Source organism: Callionymus lyra, chromosome 12 (genome assembly GCF_982586985.1).
Source record: "Callionymus lyra chromosome 12, fCalLyr1.hap1.1, whole genome shotgun sequence".
NCBI classification, from domain to species: domain Eukaryota; kingdom Metazoa; phylum Chordata; class Actinopteri; order Syngnathiformes; family Callionymidae; genus Callionymus; species Callionymus lyra.
The window spans coordinates 21,684,097-21,703,027 of record NC_141829.1 but is presented as its reverse complement, the minus strand read 5'-3'; the positions used below and the strand labels follow the sequence as shown (position 1 = coordinate 21,703,027).

The 18,931-nt window shown below is 38.0% G+C and overlaps 1 long non-coding RNA gene across 1 annotated transcript in view; it reads left to right on the top strand.

Moving 5' to 3' along the window:
• The first annotated feature begins 3,100 nt into the window (after nt 1-3,100).
• Nucleotides 3,101-18,931, top strand: part of LOC148068640 (uncharacterized) — a 68,310-nt gene continuing 52,479 nt past the window's right edge. Inside the window, exon 1 of the long non-coding RNA XR_015713184.1 lies at nt 3,101-3,490. This is a non-coding gene — a long non-coding RNA (uncharacterized LOC148068640). The remainder of the gene's footprint in view (nt 3,491-18,931) is intronic.

Sequence of the window (18,931 nt, the reverse complement as noted above, 5' to 3'; positions counted from 1 at the left end):
ATCACCACAATAAGAAAACATAAACCTTTTCCTTCAAGAACAAAAATTGTATTTTTATATGTTACAGCTTGAACAAAACTGAAAACAATATATACAATCATACATATACAATTAAAGAACTAGAACTAGTGCTCGGGCTGAACGAATATATTATATATATATATATTAATTGCGATTATTTTCCTCAATATTGTGATTAAGATTGCAATTATTTTTTCAATTTCATCTTTCATGCATTTTTTTCTCTAATACAATAAATAATTCTCTTTACAGTAAAATGTATTCATTTGTTAAGATAAAGTTATAAAGCAATTTTCAAGATAAAGGCAAATTAAGCATACTTTGAAATAAATTGAGGTTTATTTAGTTACTTTAATCACACTTGTAAACAGATGTATTCACTGCAAATACTTTAAAAGTTTGGTATAAACATTAATACACTTAAACACTTAAAGAAAAGACACCAAGTCATTCAATCATATGGAGGTTTGAAGAGTTTGGATTATGACGCTGATACTACATGTTGTTTCTTGTTGTTGAGACACTGGTAGCATTTTATCCACAGTTGTCATATAAAATGCTGCTTGTTAGCTTCTGTGGGCGGGGCTAAGGTGGTCAGGTGTGATCTGATCCCACGGAAGGTGATGATTTTTACAATTTCCAAATGGAAACTTAAACTTCATAGTATGACCCACTTGTAGGTTCCCTGAGTCAGATCTTTGTCATCCACACGAGCAATGCAGTAGAACTTCCACTCTGCCTGTGGAGCCTGTGAGTTGCACAACCTTGGACCACATGGGGGATATACTTTGGTAACCATAGCAACGGATTATGTCACTTTACGGTGCCACTTTTTCGTAGTGGAAGGAGCCACAGCAGACGGCTCTTCTGGAGGGTCAAGCTCAAGCGATAGGGGTGTCCAAACTTTTTAAAAGTTTTTGAATGGATGTTCCACTGACTTGTTGCTATTTTGTCGTGACAAACATAAAATAAGATTTGATGTCAGAGGCTTCGTTCTGCTTGGTATCACATCAAGACCTGTGAAGGGTCCATGAGCCAGACTTCTCTGAATACTAGGTCATCGTGAAGAAACTCTTTTCTACAATCTTCTCTGGAAAGTTACCCAATAATAGGACATTTTCTATATACATTAAGAGATGAATGTTATGTTGACATTACTGCTGCAGAGAACATTTAAGAAGCTCAACCCTTGAGTTATCCCAGTGTCAGGGTGACCCAAAGGTGATTGTGGTATCCCTTGTGTTGTCTCTGGGTTAAGGTTGAACGACCTCCACCACTGCATTTGTATTTATGGAAGAATAGACGTCATTCACCTTAAACCATAGACAACACAAGGGATACCACAAACACATTTGGTTTTGAGACTTCAGGTAACCTTGACCTTGAGAAAACACAAAGGAATAAGTTGGATATCTGGAAGGTAGTTTAATCATCTGACAATTAGGGGAAGAACAAGTTTCATATTTGGATCTACCTTTAAAACATTTTTTACAGATCATTTTTCCAATGACTGCTTTGGGTTGCCATATTTAGTTTGGAATCCCCCACTTTTATTATATGAGGACAGAAACACTTGAAACTATTTCTACAAGTAATTGAAGAATAAACACATCTGAATCAATGAGTTGATTGATTGAAAACTGCAAAAACAAAAATCTTTGCAAGTTTACATGCGTTTATTTATTATATTTAATCTAAGTAGAATATATATATTTTTTATATTTATATATATATATTTGATGCTATAATCAAGTTGTATTAAACCACTAATAAGTCATGTCCAAAAATATAATTTGTCTCAGTGTCTCCTTTTTAGATTCTCCCACTCAATTGATCAGAAATCTTGTTTTAAGAAAGATTCTCAAACTACATATTCAGATAAGAATATACAAATTCTGTATATATAATACTAATAATTATTATTTTCTTAATAAAAGTGTTTATATCTTTAGGTTTGTGGAAGTGTGGTGGACTCTTACACTTCCACATCATAATAAAAAAAATAAAAGTTTGTTTGTGATTTATTAAAGGAATGTTTGGTCAACATGGTCAATTTATCATAAACTTCATTTTTCAAGGGAACAATAATAATTCAATCATTCAGTTTATTTCTGATAACAAAGCTTTTATACGAATAAACAAATGACAAAGAATACAGTAGAAGGACTGAGCACTCAACTATATTTAAAAATACTGGTCAAGAAAATCACAATATTTTTATTTTCATGAAGTTTCTTTAGTTTGAACAATCTTGCCTCACACACACACACACGCTAACACATACACACACACACACACACACAGTCTTTTTGCACATGTCATAAGTGGGTGTGCAGAGTATCGCCTTGAGCTGCAGATGAACATGAAATAAACACAAACTAGGGCAGTGACAGTTTTAAATCGGCTTTAGATCACTATGAAAGGTAACGGATTAGGACGCTTTTTTCCCGTCCTGAGGAGATGGGACACAGTCTTGGAGACGAGCCCACTCCTCTCAGCCTGCGACGGGCCCGGTGTCTATCTTCTAATCTTCTAAAGCACTCTCTCCACGTCTCTGTGTAGTGTGGCCTACATAGTTAGCATATGCTCATCTGAAGAGGCTGCAGCGAGCGAGATTCTTCCTCTTTTTTCTCTAACGCAAAGCTGGATCTTTATGCAGCGTTGAAAACGAAATAAAAGATCATATTAAATCATGTTAAATGGTTGACCCAAGCTTTTTAATTAAAGCTATAAAAAAATCCCAATACAAACATATGTATTTACATAATGTAAAATATCCAAAATCCTTTTATAAAAAAGCGGTTTTATTTATAAAAAATCATTTACAATGAGCTTAAAAAAGCTGCAACATTAATAAACATTGAAAATTCACAGCAGTTACTTCTAGAAACTTCTTGTCATGATATTAAACTGGATCACTTTTAAGACATTACTTTACTATTTTGTTGAATTAATTCCTAAAATATAAAGACAAATGAAATGAAATTATCTGAAATATTTAAAATGATATCACATTCAACAACTAACTCATCGTCTGTTATTTTCTTATTCCCTGCAAGACTCCACAAAGGAAAAAACCCACATCAAAATCAAATTAAAATTTCTATTGAGAATGTTGCTCTTGTTATTCAGATGCTGGTTTGAGGTCTTTTGTGTGAATCTAATTATTCTGTGCTATCAGAACGGTCCATGGGGTAATTAGTCACTTCTCACCAAAGTCCTCCCGCATCCTCCGATTCTTATCGGCGCAACTCTGGCATTTTAAAATAGACGTTTCCCTCCAGTGTGTTTTTTTTTTTTTATAGAACTATTGTTACGCCGCGTAAATAGTCGCCTCCTCTCGTGTGTTTTAGGGAGAGAAACCAATGCGATGATCCCGTTGCTGCCTGGAAATGTCGCTCCACGCCGACACAGCGACGGTGAAGAGAGGAAGGAGCCCCGGATTGAAAAAAAAGGAGGCGAATAAAAGGTGCTTTAAATTCCGGCCGCGGCGAATGGTCTGGTGCAGGAGGGCAGAACGGGCTAACGTGGCTTTTAGTGAACTACAACACTCACACTTGAGTTAAATTGGTGCATTCGAGTGCTGCTGATGGTGTCCCACTAGTCTCCCTGATGGAGGGGAAGGAATTAAAAGCGGACGGATAAAGTGGAAAAATAACACCAGAGTCTCAGGTGGAATTAAATTCAATAAAATGTGTTATTAGAGACATGGTGGAGTGAATGATGCAACACAGACCAGAGTTGAGTTAAAACGGTTTTACAGTTTATTATCTAAACACAGTTGTTTCATTAATTCTGTTACCTCAACTGGACCAGCATCCTTCAAACCAGAGCTGCTTCAACTTCCTAAAATGCCACATTATGGTTTTAAGGCAGAACAATCCAAGAATAAGAAAATAATTATGTTAAAGTTAGACTTAATAACAATGCTCAAGTAACAGGAAACAGAGGAAATGAAGTTATTCAACCATAATTTGGTTAATTCCTTCTACATTATAAAAAAAAAGAAATTATATATATTATAAAAGAGTGTTTTATAATTATTATTATTATTATGATATTGTTTATTTTTATTCTTTTATACATTTTAAAAAATATGATTAGTATCCCTAAATCAATTATTAGAACGTAAGACCGAGTATGTTGCATTTTGTATTCAAAAGTATTAATTCACTGTATGTTTACATAATATTATGTCTTAATTGTTAAAACATTGCAACCTAAACCAGACATGAAGAAAGAAAGAACGAAAAACATGAAGCATGAACGCAAAAATGGGTTTATCTTAAAGGAGCATAACTATGTCGTTGTATTGAGAATTAAAGAATTGTGATTAATATTGACATTTCAAATGCTTTGAATCCTGCAATTTTAATAAAATAATTCAATTAATGTATGTATTTTTAATGGTAAACAGCCTCCAGGAGGCGCTCTTGTCGGAAGCAAGGAGCAAGACTGGGTGCTAACTGCGGACAAACAAAATAAAGAAGACAAACAAAATAGAGATTGGCAACAATGAGTTGATGGTGAAACGTTGGAGACGGCAGCGTAAAGAGCTGACTCAATGGAAAAAGACAACAAAAGCAGATTTCCTTAATCTTAGAATGACTTTCTCGTAAAGCTGCATTTCTTTTTTATTCTAGCTGTTTAACTTTTATAATCTTTCCCATGTTACTATGGGGGCACCTGTGGCTTCTAGATGTATGTGTGTTATACATGTAAAAGTGCTTTGTTTTAGAGTTCAGCTTGTGCGGCTCCATAGTCTGTAAAATACAGTCATAAAAATACAAAAGACAATAGGAAATTATTAGCAGCAGGTTGGTTAGTTATCCATGAGCAGCTTTCTTCTTTCACACTTACCTCATGAGGGTTTCATCACGAAGCGTTGCATGTGCTGCACACCCAAGTCTGCTTAAGACTAAATGTTTTTTTCCTGAGGGCCACATGCAGCTTAATATGCGAAGGGCCACTCCTGAGTGGTGAGCGGTACTTCCTCACCTCTCATGCAAATGCTCTGATAATTGAACACGTGTGAAGAAAAAGAGGCATCACAGCCCTCCATTAGTAGATTTTAATTTGTTGTGGGTGATGTGTGGGGTCGTGACGGTGTGTGTGTGTGTGTGTGCGTGTGTGCGTGTGTGTTGTGTCGCTGGCAAAAACAACCCGGTAATGTACACTCATCTTCCACTACCTCTATCACATGTTTTTGGCTCACAGGATGAAGCTAAGAAGAACATTTATGCTACAAGTATTATGTTTTTTTTCTGTTCTAATATTAGCTTTGGGTAATTAATAAAATAGAATAAATAAAGATTATCTAAGTTGAAATTTAATGTAATTCCCTTAAAAGACAATATCAAAATTAAGGTCAACATTCGTTTTTCTTCATTAAAGAACCTGATTATTGTCACTGATGTTAAATGTAAGTAAGTCATTATTTTTAATACGACTTCTATCGAGTGTTGATCGATGTAATCAATAAAGAAGCGGCACAATGACTATCACATGACCACATACTGAAAATCAGTTAAGAACTAAGTAGGAACTTATTCACATATTTGTCATCATCAATCATTAACACAAAATGTATTATTTACTTTCTTTGTGATGCATAAACTCATGATATACGTACACATATACTTCAAATATACTCATCATTTCCAGATAAACCTGTTTTAAATTCTCCTATTTGATATCTTTTTTTAAAGGATTAACACAGAATATATTCTTTAAATTTGCTTTTTGCATGGAAAAAAGAGAGAAGACCATGTGAAGACATGTCAAATCATAAAGCACTTGAGTTAAATATGTCCTCAATAAAGCATCACACCTGAGATAGTAACTAAATAAACCAGTGCAATGTTTTATCCCTCAATGTCTGATCTAGGCATGAATAAACAATCAAAGTTTCCCTGTCTTGTTGAGTTGAGGCAACATTAATACTCCCTTGAAACTCCATTTCCAAACATGTGCTCCTAAAAATACATTGAGAGGTGTGGCTAAAAATAGTTTGGTTGATTCCTAATGTGACATAAAACAATCATTGCCACTAGAGGATGTCAAGAGCAAGTTAAGATGAAGAAACAAGGAGCCAAAATATGTCGCCGTTGTTGATATCAGCACATTTTATTTATATTAGCGTTAGCATTTAGCATCTCTATGCTTGGTGTTAAATATATTCTTTCCCGCCGACTGGAAAAGACAAACACCTTGAATAAACTGTTTTTTTATCTTCCATTCCATGTGTTCAACTTTTTGCCAATTAATTTTTGACTTTTACAATCTTTGCTAGCTACTCGCTAGCTACTTTTTTCCCGTCATGATAGCAACATGCGTTAGCGGTGACCCAATTTCTAGTACGACTTCAAGAGTCAATGTTGTGAATTTAAAACGGAAGGGCCGTATTTGTCCGTATTCGTTAAAACATGGATAAACTTGATAAGCGGGTGTCTTTAGACATTAACTTTCTGACCACAAATACATAAAACTTTGATGTCCAGTTGGTCCACAGGCCACACATTTTAGACCTATTCTAGCCACTGTTTTTCGACCTTCATAAACAAAGTGACAAAAGTTGATACAGAAAAAAATCGAAAGTCAATATGAAAATAAAAATGTTGATTTATTAGTGTTTATGTTGAAGACAGTAGGTATGATGTTGTTAGCATGTGATTCATGTTCTGTTAGCAAACAAAGCAACATTTTAAATATATATACACACGACAACAAGGAATGTCGCGGTATAGAAATGTGTTTTAAAGCTGTCGGAGGAGAGCCGGCGAGGTAAAGAGGCTGTTGATGTTCTAATCTGAACGGCGAGTTATTAACAAGAGTGTGTGATTGTGATGTCACGAGTTGTTTTGTGCCCGAGAATATCCATTTACGAGCCGCATTCACCGCCTGATAATGTTGGTAAAAAAGTGATTTTGGTGGTTTGAGAAAAGCGGGAGCCGACTAGACGGGGGTGTTTTCTAATCACACCGTGTTGTCACCTGCACCGAGACAGACAAAGTGACTGTTCCCGTCCACGTCCGAGTTATCTGACACCAACGCCCCCCCTCCCCGAAAAAGAAATGGGGGGGGGGGGGGGGGCGACGAGGCACAGCAGCCTTATCCCGAGTAAGGAGGCTTCTTATCAGATCCGGATAGGAAGTTTATTTTATGGAGTAAATCTGGATGGAGGGGATAAAGAAATGACACATCCCTCGCGGACACAAAGGGAGAATGAGATTAGTCCTCCAGCAGCATATATGGCTTTAGTTCAACCTGACAGCCAGCGGATTGAAAGGTCATGAAATAATAATCCCTCTATTCTTCCGCTCTAATCCTACGAGGGTGTGTTTGACTATGGGAACGTATCGTCCGCGGCGATGTGCTGCAGGGTGGATGTTCTTTTTTTTTCTCCCCCTGTTGTTCCGACAGACATCTAACACTGATTTAAATTAATTAGACTAATTATGATTGAAGAGGGTTTTATATGGTGTCGCTTTCCTCTCTGATGTTTTTTGTCCCCTCGTTTTATCATCCGCGCTTAGATGCTGGAGGATTGTTTTGAAGGTTGCACATGTAAAGGAACATTCCTAATTCGAGCGCCACACAAGGTCAAGGATGAAGGCGGATAGATGGTGAATTTATAATGATTTAAAAAAATCTCTCAGAATGTATATTTTCAGATTTAAATAGACCCTAAATAGACCCTCATTTTCCTAAAGGGATTTTCCCAATGGATTAATAAAGTTATATTTAATCTAAACTAATTTATTCAATTAATTTTATTTAAAGTAAATGTGTGCTACATTTAAATGTGCAATTCTTCAAATATTTTTCCTCCAAAATCTTGATTTATTATGAATTTATAATCTTTTAATGAAAGGATGAGTTATAACTTGAGGCGAAACTAAATAAGGGAATACATTTTTTTTTGTGTCGCTAATACATTTTTAGCTAGTTTGTAATAGTTTATAATATTTATTCCGGGGATTAGCTGGGGCCTGGCAGGACTGTAATCCCTGCCCCTTTTTCACCGAGCAAGCATCAGGTGTGACGCAAACACACATTTTCACCTATTATGTGTGTGTGTCCGCTCGCTAAAGGAGAGCGAGATAATGCCATTTAGACGAGTGTGTGTGGAGTGTGTGTGTGGGGTGGGGGCATGTGTTATGTTTTTTCGGGGGTGAGGTGAAGGGGGTGGAGGGACCTGTGTGTGTGTGTGTGTGTGGGGGGGGGTGTGTGTGGGGGTGTGTGTGTGTGTGTGTGTGTGTGTGTGTGTGTGTGTGTGTGTGTGTGTGTGTGTGTGTGTGTGTGTGTGTGTGTGTGTGTGTGTGTGTGTGTGTGTGTGTGTGTTAGTTTGGCCAATAGCCTGATAATCGAGCCCGGAAAATGAGCGAGGCAGAAACTGAATGTGTTCAGCACAATTATTCGATTAATAATACTTATTCCATTACGCCGCCATGAAGACTCAGACAAAGAGCGAGGGAGATGGTGCCAGAGGGAGAAAGAGGGAGAGATTCTCGGCGAGAGATTGAAGCGAGGGGAGAGAACATCAGGCTAAGAGATCTGCAGTGGCTGTGTATTTCCCAATTCCTAGTTAAGGCGGCGAGGCAGGGGTCAGGAAACTTAATTATAGCGTAAGTGGATAGAAACTGCAGGATGATAAAGAGAAACATGCGGACTGATTGGAATGGCAAGGACAGGTTTAATACTATCTTCTCCTGGCTGCTTCCCTCCCACAATACAAGCCAGACCTGCAATCACACGAGGAAACAGCCCTACACCCGGCCTGACAATGGCACTAATGCATATCAAAATTACATACTCCACAAATGCATGCCGGCTTTTTTTTTTTTTCTGCATGCCCATTATTATTACTTTCCAATTTTGTCCCTTCAATAAAATACATATCCCATGAACTTGGTCAGATAAGAGCTCACCTGTAGTGGCGAAAACATCAGAAACAAGAGTTATTAAAAGCAGCATAAACGCTCTCTCTGTAATAACTTTCATTAACGTTATTTATTCGCGCTTGTATCTCAAAAGTCCAGACTTCCCCCGACGCAGCCACACGTGTGTCGTGCTATTCCTCATCTTGGAATTTGAATGGCCGGGCCGGGGGCCGACGGAGCTCCGCAATCTATTTGCACTGTATGAGATTTGCATATCTGCAGCTCATGAAGCAAGGCTTTAATTTCCTCCTCCCGGAGATAAACATCACCTTGTTGCAGCGGATGGGGAGGCGGGGGGGAGGAAGACGCAACACAAAGGCGCGGGTCAGGCGTTCGTTGGCCAAAACTAATACAATTTTCAAAAATTGATGGCGGCGGGCCATGTGACTTTTTATTAAATAATTAGGCGTAAAAGGATATGGAATATGGAGAGGCTTGATAGCGGTGGATGAGTGAAAGTATGTGTTGGAATAATTCACCTCGTATGTCCAGATCGTTTCATAATGTTATTAGCATAAATTCATTTTTGCTCTTTCCTGGATTTGCATGATCCTCTGATCTTGTCTGTTTTATTACGGCTCTTGAATTATTGTTTTATTATTATTATTATCTTGTTATTGATCACAGGCCAGTGTTTAAGTTAGTTGTGACCAAACTTTTTGGTCACTCCCCACCGACCAATTTTATAAATCAAATTTTCTTTTTGATATATTTTCTCGGACTATAAATCGCCTAAAATCTACTAATCTCAATTAAGACTATTTATATAATATTTTCAAACATAAGGTAATTAGGTAAATTAAGTTTGGTGCTGCTATGTATCTTAAGTAAGTCATACTAAAACATTAAGTCAGATTTTTGAGCCCTGTGTACCACAAAATAAATCGGTTCATGGTCAGGAAGCAAAACCAGAATTAATAAATAAGTGCACCCTTTAGTCCAGAAAATATGGTAATTACACTGTTATTAGCATTACCAGCTAAAGATAGCAAGAATTTTTTCCTATTTTCCCCAAAACTCGTGTTGGTATTATTTTCATTAAGCCACTCCAGTTGACATGCAAAGACAACTTAAATTCAAAGAAAAAAAGTCTGGTCCCCCCGGCTTCACTCTCTTCTTCACCGTCATTCTCACTCGATCTCTCTACCAAAACGCCTGAGCAGGTTTCTAATCAGATGATGTTTGTTTTTCTTCTTCAACATAAATATAGCTATAACAAGTATGTTTTATGAGCTACGATACTCTTCATTAAACCATTTTTTTTATTCTCATTTGCATTGATCCGTCTGCTCTGATATTAATACGAGCCTTGATCATATGAATGATGCTCACGCACGTCAGCCTCATTCCAACTGGCATGAATCAGGAGCGCATATTTCTACCCGGTTGACGCTTTTGAGACTTAATTTGTGTTAATAATGAGCGTGGCCACGTTAAGGCAAAGAACCTCTTCTTCTGCTAGATTATTGAGTGACAAGGTTCAACACCTGACTGTAGCTCCTGGCATGAACTGAATAGATTCCAATTTAGCTCCTTTCACACTCACATGTTGGTGTATATTGTCTTGCTTAATATCCATATTGAATATAATTAATACCCTCCCAAGAGCCGGACTGTATTTCTCGCCACTGTTGGCATATTGTACTTATCATGGCGTATGAATTAGAGTGTCAACTAAGCACCTTTATTATGACGATACTAGACAGAGTGGAAATGATGAATTAGCTGCAGATTAATTTAATTAGCCGCCGACATGGAATCCTGCTCGTGTTGACGAATTTGACTTGTAAAGAAAGTGAATTTTGTTAACTTTCCAGACGAGGGAATCTCACATTGTCATGCAGCATTAGCATCCGGGGAAGGAAGATTGCTAGAGGAGTTGGTGAATGACGAGCGGCTGCTGGGGGAGTTATGTAAACCTCTTGTTATTTGGATGTAATTAAAGTACTTCTACAGGGGGATGGTTCCGCTTTCTGCTTCGGGTCGAGCCGGTGTCGCTCTGAGGAATCCACTAGCGGCACATCGTACTTTTATGACATTGTTCTTTTTCATGTTTCAATCTTCCACGATAGACACCAACACACACCGGGGTGACCAGTGAAGGACATGCTGACATTCCTACGTTAGAAAATGTCTCCTAAAGTTTTCTTCGTAATAGTTGACGGAATCAGTTCTAACCAGGCACTTGTTGCCATCCTACTTCTGACGCCACTTGTCACTGAGTCCCTTTTGAGAAAACTTGCACACAAACTTTATCACAAAAAGTCCGTAGGAAGTCCCAGGTGCTGAACAACTAATTGAAATTCTTCAATGAAACAAAGAAAGTTTAAAAAAAAATACAGAAAACAAACCACGAGATGTAAGTAGAAGAACAATAAAATATAGAGTAATAATAAAGTGAACCCTTTGGTAGATTCCAATTTCTGGAGATACATAATCTTGCAATATTGAGACTAAATCATTCTTTGAAAGTGAGATGCCAGTTGGTAATGATTACCTGCAGCTGTTAGCGAAAATACATAATACAATACACATTGTAGCCTTAAAATACAAGAAAATAAACACAAACGGGCAAACAGGATAATGTGTTTAGACTCGCACTGTGAGTTGTTCAACTTGATTGTTGTACAATAAAAGTCATCACATTTATTTCCTTTGCTATCACAACTAGCTGCAGCTAAAGACAATCATTATAGCAGTTTTCTTGATTTTACTATCATAAATACATTGCTCTAATTCTGTTGAAAATTAAAATCAATTGTTCTAAAAATGTTGTTCTCTCACTTCAATATGACAAAACGGTCAACATCTTTTTTATTTCTCTATATTTGATAAAGATTATGATAACAGTTTGTTAATTGACTGACCTCAGCGAACACGATTACAGCAGACACAATCTTCTAGTTTTATTCTTCTGTATTTTACGCCAAAATGCTAATCGGAAAGCGTGTTAATGACAGGAAGTAATTAATGTAAAAAAAAAAAAAAAAAGACCTGTGAGTGTTCCTGTGCGTGCAAATCATTGTGTTACAAGTTCATTCAATTTTCAAAGAAAGGATCGGATGGCGGCGAGGAAAAATCGGCGCCACGGCGTTCATTTAATCAGTAATACCTCGACTCCCCAGGCAGCGTGCAGTTTTCCACGAGCCTTTCAGCCTCTTAGAAGATGAGGGTTAAAGAACAGAGAGATTAAGGAAGTGAGAGAGAGGGAGCAAGTGAAAAGAAGGCCGCAGATTATGTCATCCACAACTGATGTGCTCTCTTAATGTACCTTTAAACATGTGCCACCGGGGCCAGCTTTTACGAGGTCTATTCATTCACGGGAAAAGGGGTTAAAGTATTAACCCAGAAATACTTTGCAACATATGCGAGCCGGCGCTATCAGGGTTTGTCACTTTGATATGTATACGGCATGAAAGAAGTACAATCCTGCTCGGCTTTTCCCTACGTGGACGCCGTCTCCGTATCAGAGAGGAGATTCATCAGAGCGTCAGAATGTGTGTGTTCTGGATCGCACTCATCTCCGACTGCTTAAATTCATCAAATTCTGCCAAACTTCAAATACAACAAGCCTTTTATTATCCAGGGAAGGTACTTGCAGTGGAGGATAACGGTTTTACCAGACTTTCTTGTTATATGTTTTTTCTCCGATAGAAATAGATCTTTTTCTGTTATCTAAAATCTTAGTTTGAAGGAAAAAATATAAATTTAATGATAGAAATTCAATGTCAATTCTATGTAAAACTGGTGAGACTGAGTTTAAAAGAACTTTATCATATTTGAGTTGCACTAATGTTACTTATGACCTCAAGGAAAGATTTATTTTGTAATAACAGTTGAGTAACTTTGTCGTGGAAGTCAAGAAATCAATTTGCAGTCACAAAAAAATGTAAAAGAAAAGACACAAAACATTCCAGATTATAAACTTTGTGTCAGTATAATGTATTCTTTTGAAGTTTACAAAAATAGGTTTAACAATAAATGTGTTATTTAACAGAGAAAGAATAAAAAGGTCAGTAATTCAAAGACAAAAATTTGATTTCTTTCTTTTACCTGAGGTTGGGTCGCAGGGGTTAGCAGCACCTTATTTGTTACCACGATTTAAGCCTGGCTAGTTTTTTTCACCCTATTTACCTTAATCTCACTTCTTCTCATACCATAAACGACTTGTTTTCACATCTTTTCATTCTATCAGTGTTTTTTTTCTCAATCAGGGTTTGGACATTTGCGATGTTTGCCTGCTAGAAAACAGTCTGGATCATGATCTCAACATGGTGATGTCATTTTTAACCCTTGCGTTATCTCAGGGTCAAGGTGACCCAAAGGCCTCGCAAATAGATATATTGTTTTATCCCTTGTGTTGTCTCTCGGTCAAGGTGGTGGAGGTTGTTCACATTGACTCAGAGACAACGCAAGGGTTAAAACAATGACATTAATTTTCAGGCATCTGGGTCACCTTGACCCTAAGATAACACAAGAATTAATACAATTTGGATAACTTGTTCACCAGTGATCTATGCAGTATTTAAATGACATGCAGGCCGAATAAAATGAGTTCCAGATTTACAGCAAATGGAGTAAACCGTTAACATTTGACTTTTATCTGAGTTTGTAGTTTCATTCTTTCTCAGAATGATGCTTGGAGATTGTGTTGAAATGTACAAAACAGACACTCCATGATCTGTCACCCCAGACTCGCCCTGGTAAAGAAGGTGCGAAATGATTTCGATTTAATAAAGAGAACAAGGTCATAAAGTAGTTATAAATGATCTCAATAATTCTTGTTTAACTTTCCTTTATGTCTTGAAATCCTCATAGGAAAGCAGCCTTCACGTTTCAAACTTGTGTGTGTGCAGGTGTGTGACTGTGTGTGTGCGTATATGTGTACATACACTTGTCTCGGTGTCCGTTAAGTGTGTGTGCGACCATTCGATTAAACCCACAGCTATCACTAACAGGATTAGCTGAGTGGACAGCAGAAGTCTATCATTGCTTATTGATTTCCTCTGATTGCCATCAGTCCATCAGGGCAGGACGTTCCAGGAGAGGCTCCGTCGGGAATCGTTGCCGTGAGAGCAGGTTAACGTATCTGAGAGGCCTCAAAGCTGTTGCCCATCTCTCTGTGTCAGGAAAAGTCAAATAAGTCAAAGCTATCAGGGGCAACAGATGCCGCCGTCACTCGCCAACAGCGTGACAAACGGGGCTCGACTCCATCTGAAGTGAATCGCCCGCGGATCAATCAGATCAATTGATCCTCGCGATGTCGGAGTAAGTGAATTTTCCTCTCCGCGCTCCGGCTCCAATCCGTCTTCCATGGAGAGAAAAAGTAACATTTAATGAAGCTTCTAAATGCAAAATTAGCTTGCCGGAGTGATCGTGGCCTCGCGTTGCTCAAGGACGACGTGCCTCATAATGACGGAGAATTAGTGGAGGAAAGAAAACACTTTTTCACGGCGAACTGCCAGCTAGATTTGTCACATCTCCACCACTGAGTCTTCTTGTCCTTGAGCAAGTTTCAGAACAACGTGCTTTTTTTTTTGGCAAAACTTTTTGTCAAACTGTTATTTTCTCCTTGTGTCTGCTCGAAAAACTTTTGTTTTAAACTTACATCTGGGTTTTTTGTCCTCACAAATAATCAAGCTTTGCCACAAAAAGGTTGTATGTTCCATGCTTTCCAGTTTTAATTGCACTTCATCCCACAGTGAAATTAAAACATGATTTATTGATGACTTTAAATCATGCATTTTGTCCAGTTATTTTAAGTTTCCTGTTCAGTTCTGGACATTTAAGAGCCTTGCTTGTTCAAAAACTGCTTGTGAATCTATGCTATGAGACAAATAAAAAATCACAAACAAGTAATATTAAGAGTTTTTATCCAGTCAAACATGATGCACCACTAAGCAAATTCATAAACTAGTCCCACAACCGTCTAAACCTGTAGGAGTTTTAACCAAGTGATTGGTAGCCAAGAACTTTTGGGTTCTATTGTCTAAAATTTGTCTTCATCTACTCAAGACAGAAGCGTTAATCAGCTCCACTTGTTCGTAAAACAGATAATGACTCCATGAATCATGCGGAGGGATGAGCTCGTTACCTGTTTTGTTTTTTTACCAATACCTGAACCGAAACTGTCTGTTGTGGTCAGACATTCCGAGTAGATTCTATAAACTAAAGCCCTAATAGGCACGGGATAAGTATTAACTGGGGACCTAGTTGACCCCTAATGACCCCCCCTTCCTCTCCGTTATTTTAAGTGTATTCACACAGGATTAGTGATGTCTGTAAAATAGTCATTTTTACTTACATTACCTAGAGATACAGATGTAAAAAGTTCCTCGTTTAGAGACGAACGTTTATTTTCTTTCGTTTCTAAACTTGTGCAGATGCTCAACAGCGAGAATGCTGCCCTGCAGATAAATTTGCCCCAAAATAATTCTTACAAAAGAGAAACAGTCTGTTACACGGAAACAACGAGGCTGGAACTTAGTTTGTAGCTGTGCAGCGCGCACATCTTCTTTACTTTCGTCCTGTGGAACACACCCCCAAACAACAAGGAATTCCATCTACTTCCTTTTCAACCCCTTCAAAATAAAAGGGAAGTAAATATTAACACAATGGCGAGTGCCTAGAAGTCCGTTACAGTGGCATATATGCGGCATTCAGAATTACAAACACAGGCATTCGGATTCACACGGGACTAGTTTTATCACCTGACGTCTGTGTCTGGTGAATTACAGTAGGTATTTCGCAGCGGAATTATTACATTACAGATCACAGACATGCCGCAATCGAACGGGATTGAAACTCAGACATTCTCTGCAATTATAACAATTCACCAGAGGTCCCCTGGTAATACTTATCCCTTGCGAATCGGACATATGATGATCATGATGAATATTTCAGGAGTGTTTGATGTAGAAAGAGATTTTTGAATCCAGGCTGTTTCTGTTTCTTTATTTCATATCATCTTTCATTCCAGACGTGGTAATTAGACTCCGTCTGCTCCACAAGGTTAAAATATTGTTCATTTTTCTGCCACATGGCATGTACAGTGAGTTTTTCGGTGAATGAATCGGATCACTCAGTTTTCCCTGCAGCTTCTTTGATAAGCAAGTTTAGATCACAACATCAGACTGGAGACCCATGAGTGGAACAGGGATTTGAAAATCTAAAAACTAATGTTTTGTGACGAGGTTTACTCCGGCCACTCTGGTTTCCTCCCACAGTCCAAATACATACAGAGGTTGATTGGGAACTTGGGGAAATTGTCCGTAGAGTGTATGTGTGAATGGTTGTATATCTTTTGTGTGCATCTCCCCTGAAAAAAATAATGGGATAGGCTCCAGCCCCATGCCCGTGAACCCCACTATACAAAATACAAATGTTTTTAACAGTTTGTTACCTTGACTTATTGGTTTTAACAACTCTGTTGTTTTCCTGAAACCGAACTTCAAGAACTGCATCCAAACTGTAAGTGCTTGTTATTGTTCCTGAATCTTTTGTATGTTCAATTCCGCCAAAGTTGATACAAACAACTGCTCGAGAAATAAACGAACAGTTGCAACTGGCCAATAGAGGGCACCCCTGGAAATGATGGGTGAAATTCTTCTCAGTTTAAAATGCTTGTTACATCTCCCGAGGCAGACATCCCTGAGCAATGCCCTTTGGCTCAGCTCTTTTCTTTTTTTTACTCGACAGACCAGAAACAAATACCCTTTTATTCTCCTTTTTCCCCTCACTCTTGAGCAAGACACCTTCGTAGTACATTTTACTTCATCTGCGTTATTTTTCCTTTATTCGGAAACTACATAGCTCAAAAGGTTGTGACGAAATTTACGTTATTTAATGAAATTAGATGCGAGAAGATTTCAGTAACGCATCAAACAATGTAAACCAGAAATCAGCTGGTGTTTCGTAAAAACTCGTCAACAGCAAAACAATGACTTCCTGTTGTGGCCAGAGTGAGGAACCTGTGTCAATAAAACTGGCGTTCTGTCTTTCCTTTTGTTTTGTTTTTTTTTACTCACATGCTGTGGCGCCTCCTAGAATCTTTTAACAGCCACCAACGCAAACTATTCTAAAAAACCTGAACCTAATTTACTCCTTTTCTATTCCCAACAACATGTTCAGCGCCGGCTTCAGATTAGGGGACACGAGTGCGAACCGGCAGAAGATAATAACCGAGGAGACGCCAGCAGTCGTTCACCTGCCACCGCTGCCGTGTCAAAGGCTAAAAAGACGTCCAAGGAAGTTTGTGAATTTAATAACAGCGCAGCGGAGTCTGCGAGCAAGGACGAGGGAGAAATAGGTTCTTGGGGATGCAACTGTCACAGCATCAGAAGAAGAAGTCCAATTAAAAGTGGTAATTGCTTTGCTAATTTCTCCTATTAATTTCCAAAGGCTGCGAGAAAGAGCGGCTGCATAATAGGAGAAATGTTTTAACCCTTCGCAGCTTTGATTTCCTCCCTCACCTCCGCCTCGCCCGAGTTTTCTCGCCGTCCTTGTATTTTAATAGCTCATCTGCACTCTTCACCCTTTTGTGTCCCCGAGTCTTTTTCCTTCGCCGCTTCAAAAGCGTCTTTGTGTCCTCGTAGGTCTGAGGATATTCCCAAATTGAAAGAAATCGGTTTCTGTTTGTATCAATCAGCTTTATTATTTGTAAGAATGATGATTAATGGAGGATATATCCGGAGGATTGCTGCAAATATGTTGCAGCCGTTCATTTTCCTGTGCAGTAACGCTCCATTATCGCACCGCGGCTTTTGCTCAATTAAAAAAAAGAAAAGAAAAGGTGTTTTCTGACATATTTTCAGGAGGAGGATAACAATGTCGGTTTCCATGGCGCCAGTGTGTTAGTGCGACTCTTATTCTTTTCTTAAATACAAAGAGAGCACTCGCTCACTTTTACGGATTAGCCCATGATACTTTTGCCGCTAATGATGGCTATTGTTTAATCACTTTCTTCAAATTCTGAGACAGAAAAGTATCACCAATGGGCTCAACAGTTTGAAAACAGTAAAAACTTTGCATCAGTTCCTTACTTTAATTGAAAGAGTCAAATACAGATTTAATGATCCCGATTTTTTACATATTTAACCATTTTATCTCAGAACCTTTTGTTTCTCTTGTTAACTTCCTGCTATATTTCGCTCACAGCTAAATGTATCGCGAGAACAATTATGGTATTTACAGTGTTAACGCTGTTGTGTTCATCAAGAGTTCGCCTGATTTGATCTGGTGCTGCCATGGCAACGGTACACAACAGACAAAACAAGATTTATTCATAACTGTCGAGTAACGACTCTGTCATCTGGATCTTATTGGCTCAATCATTTCATCCGTTTATTGAGAGTCCCTGGAAAACAAGTTGTCGACGATAAAACAAACCAACAGGTGGCTCAAAATCTCCCACAATCCATGCAGTTAAATTTTAGGCCAAGGGACAGACCGCCATTACTTGACGTGGCCCACAAGAGGAATTAAAGTCTTTAGGGTAGAGATACGGAGGCAACTAGTCTAGACCACACGAGAGTTCAAATGGTTTTAATTTGAAGTCATTTAATCAGAATCATAAACTTTTATTGCCAGCGTTGTAAACACAACACAGGAATTTGTGGTGGTTGCATTACAAATGGAATAAAAAGTGATTAATAAAATAAAATACAATACAATAAATTAAAAGTCTGAAAAAATATAAACTACTTACTTACATTCCTATAAAATGGCATATGCATAGATTACATTTAATTAAACAATGTTCATGATTATTAACTATTTATAAAATGATAAGATTAAGGTGAGTTTTTAGTTAAAGGCAACGGATCGCTCAGTTTTACTGCAAATATTTTAACAATCATCAATTTTGACCTTGGCTCCTGTAAGGGTTTTAGTGAGAATATATGAGGTCTGTGATGTCGCTTAAAGAAACCATTTTTTACGTTTATATCCATTACTGGGAGATTTGTAAA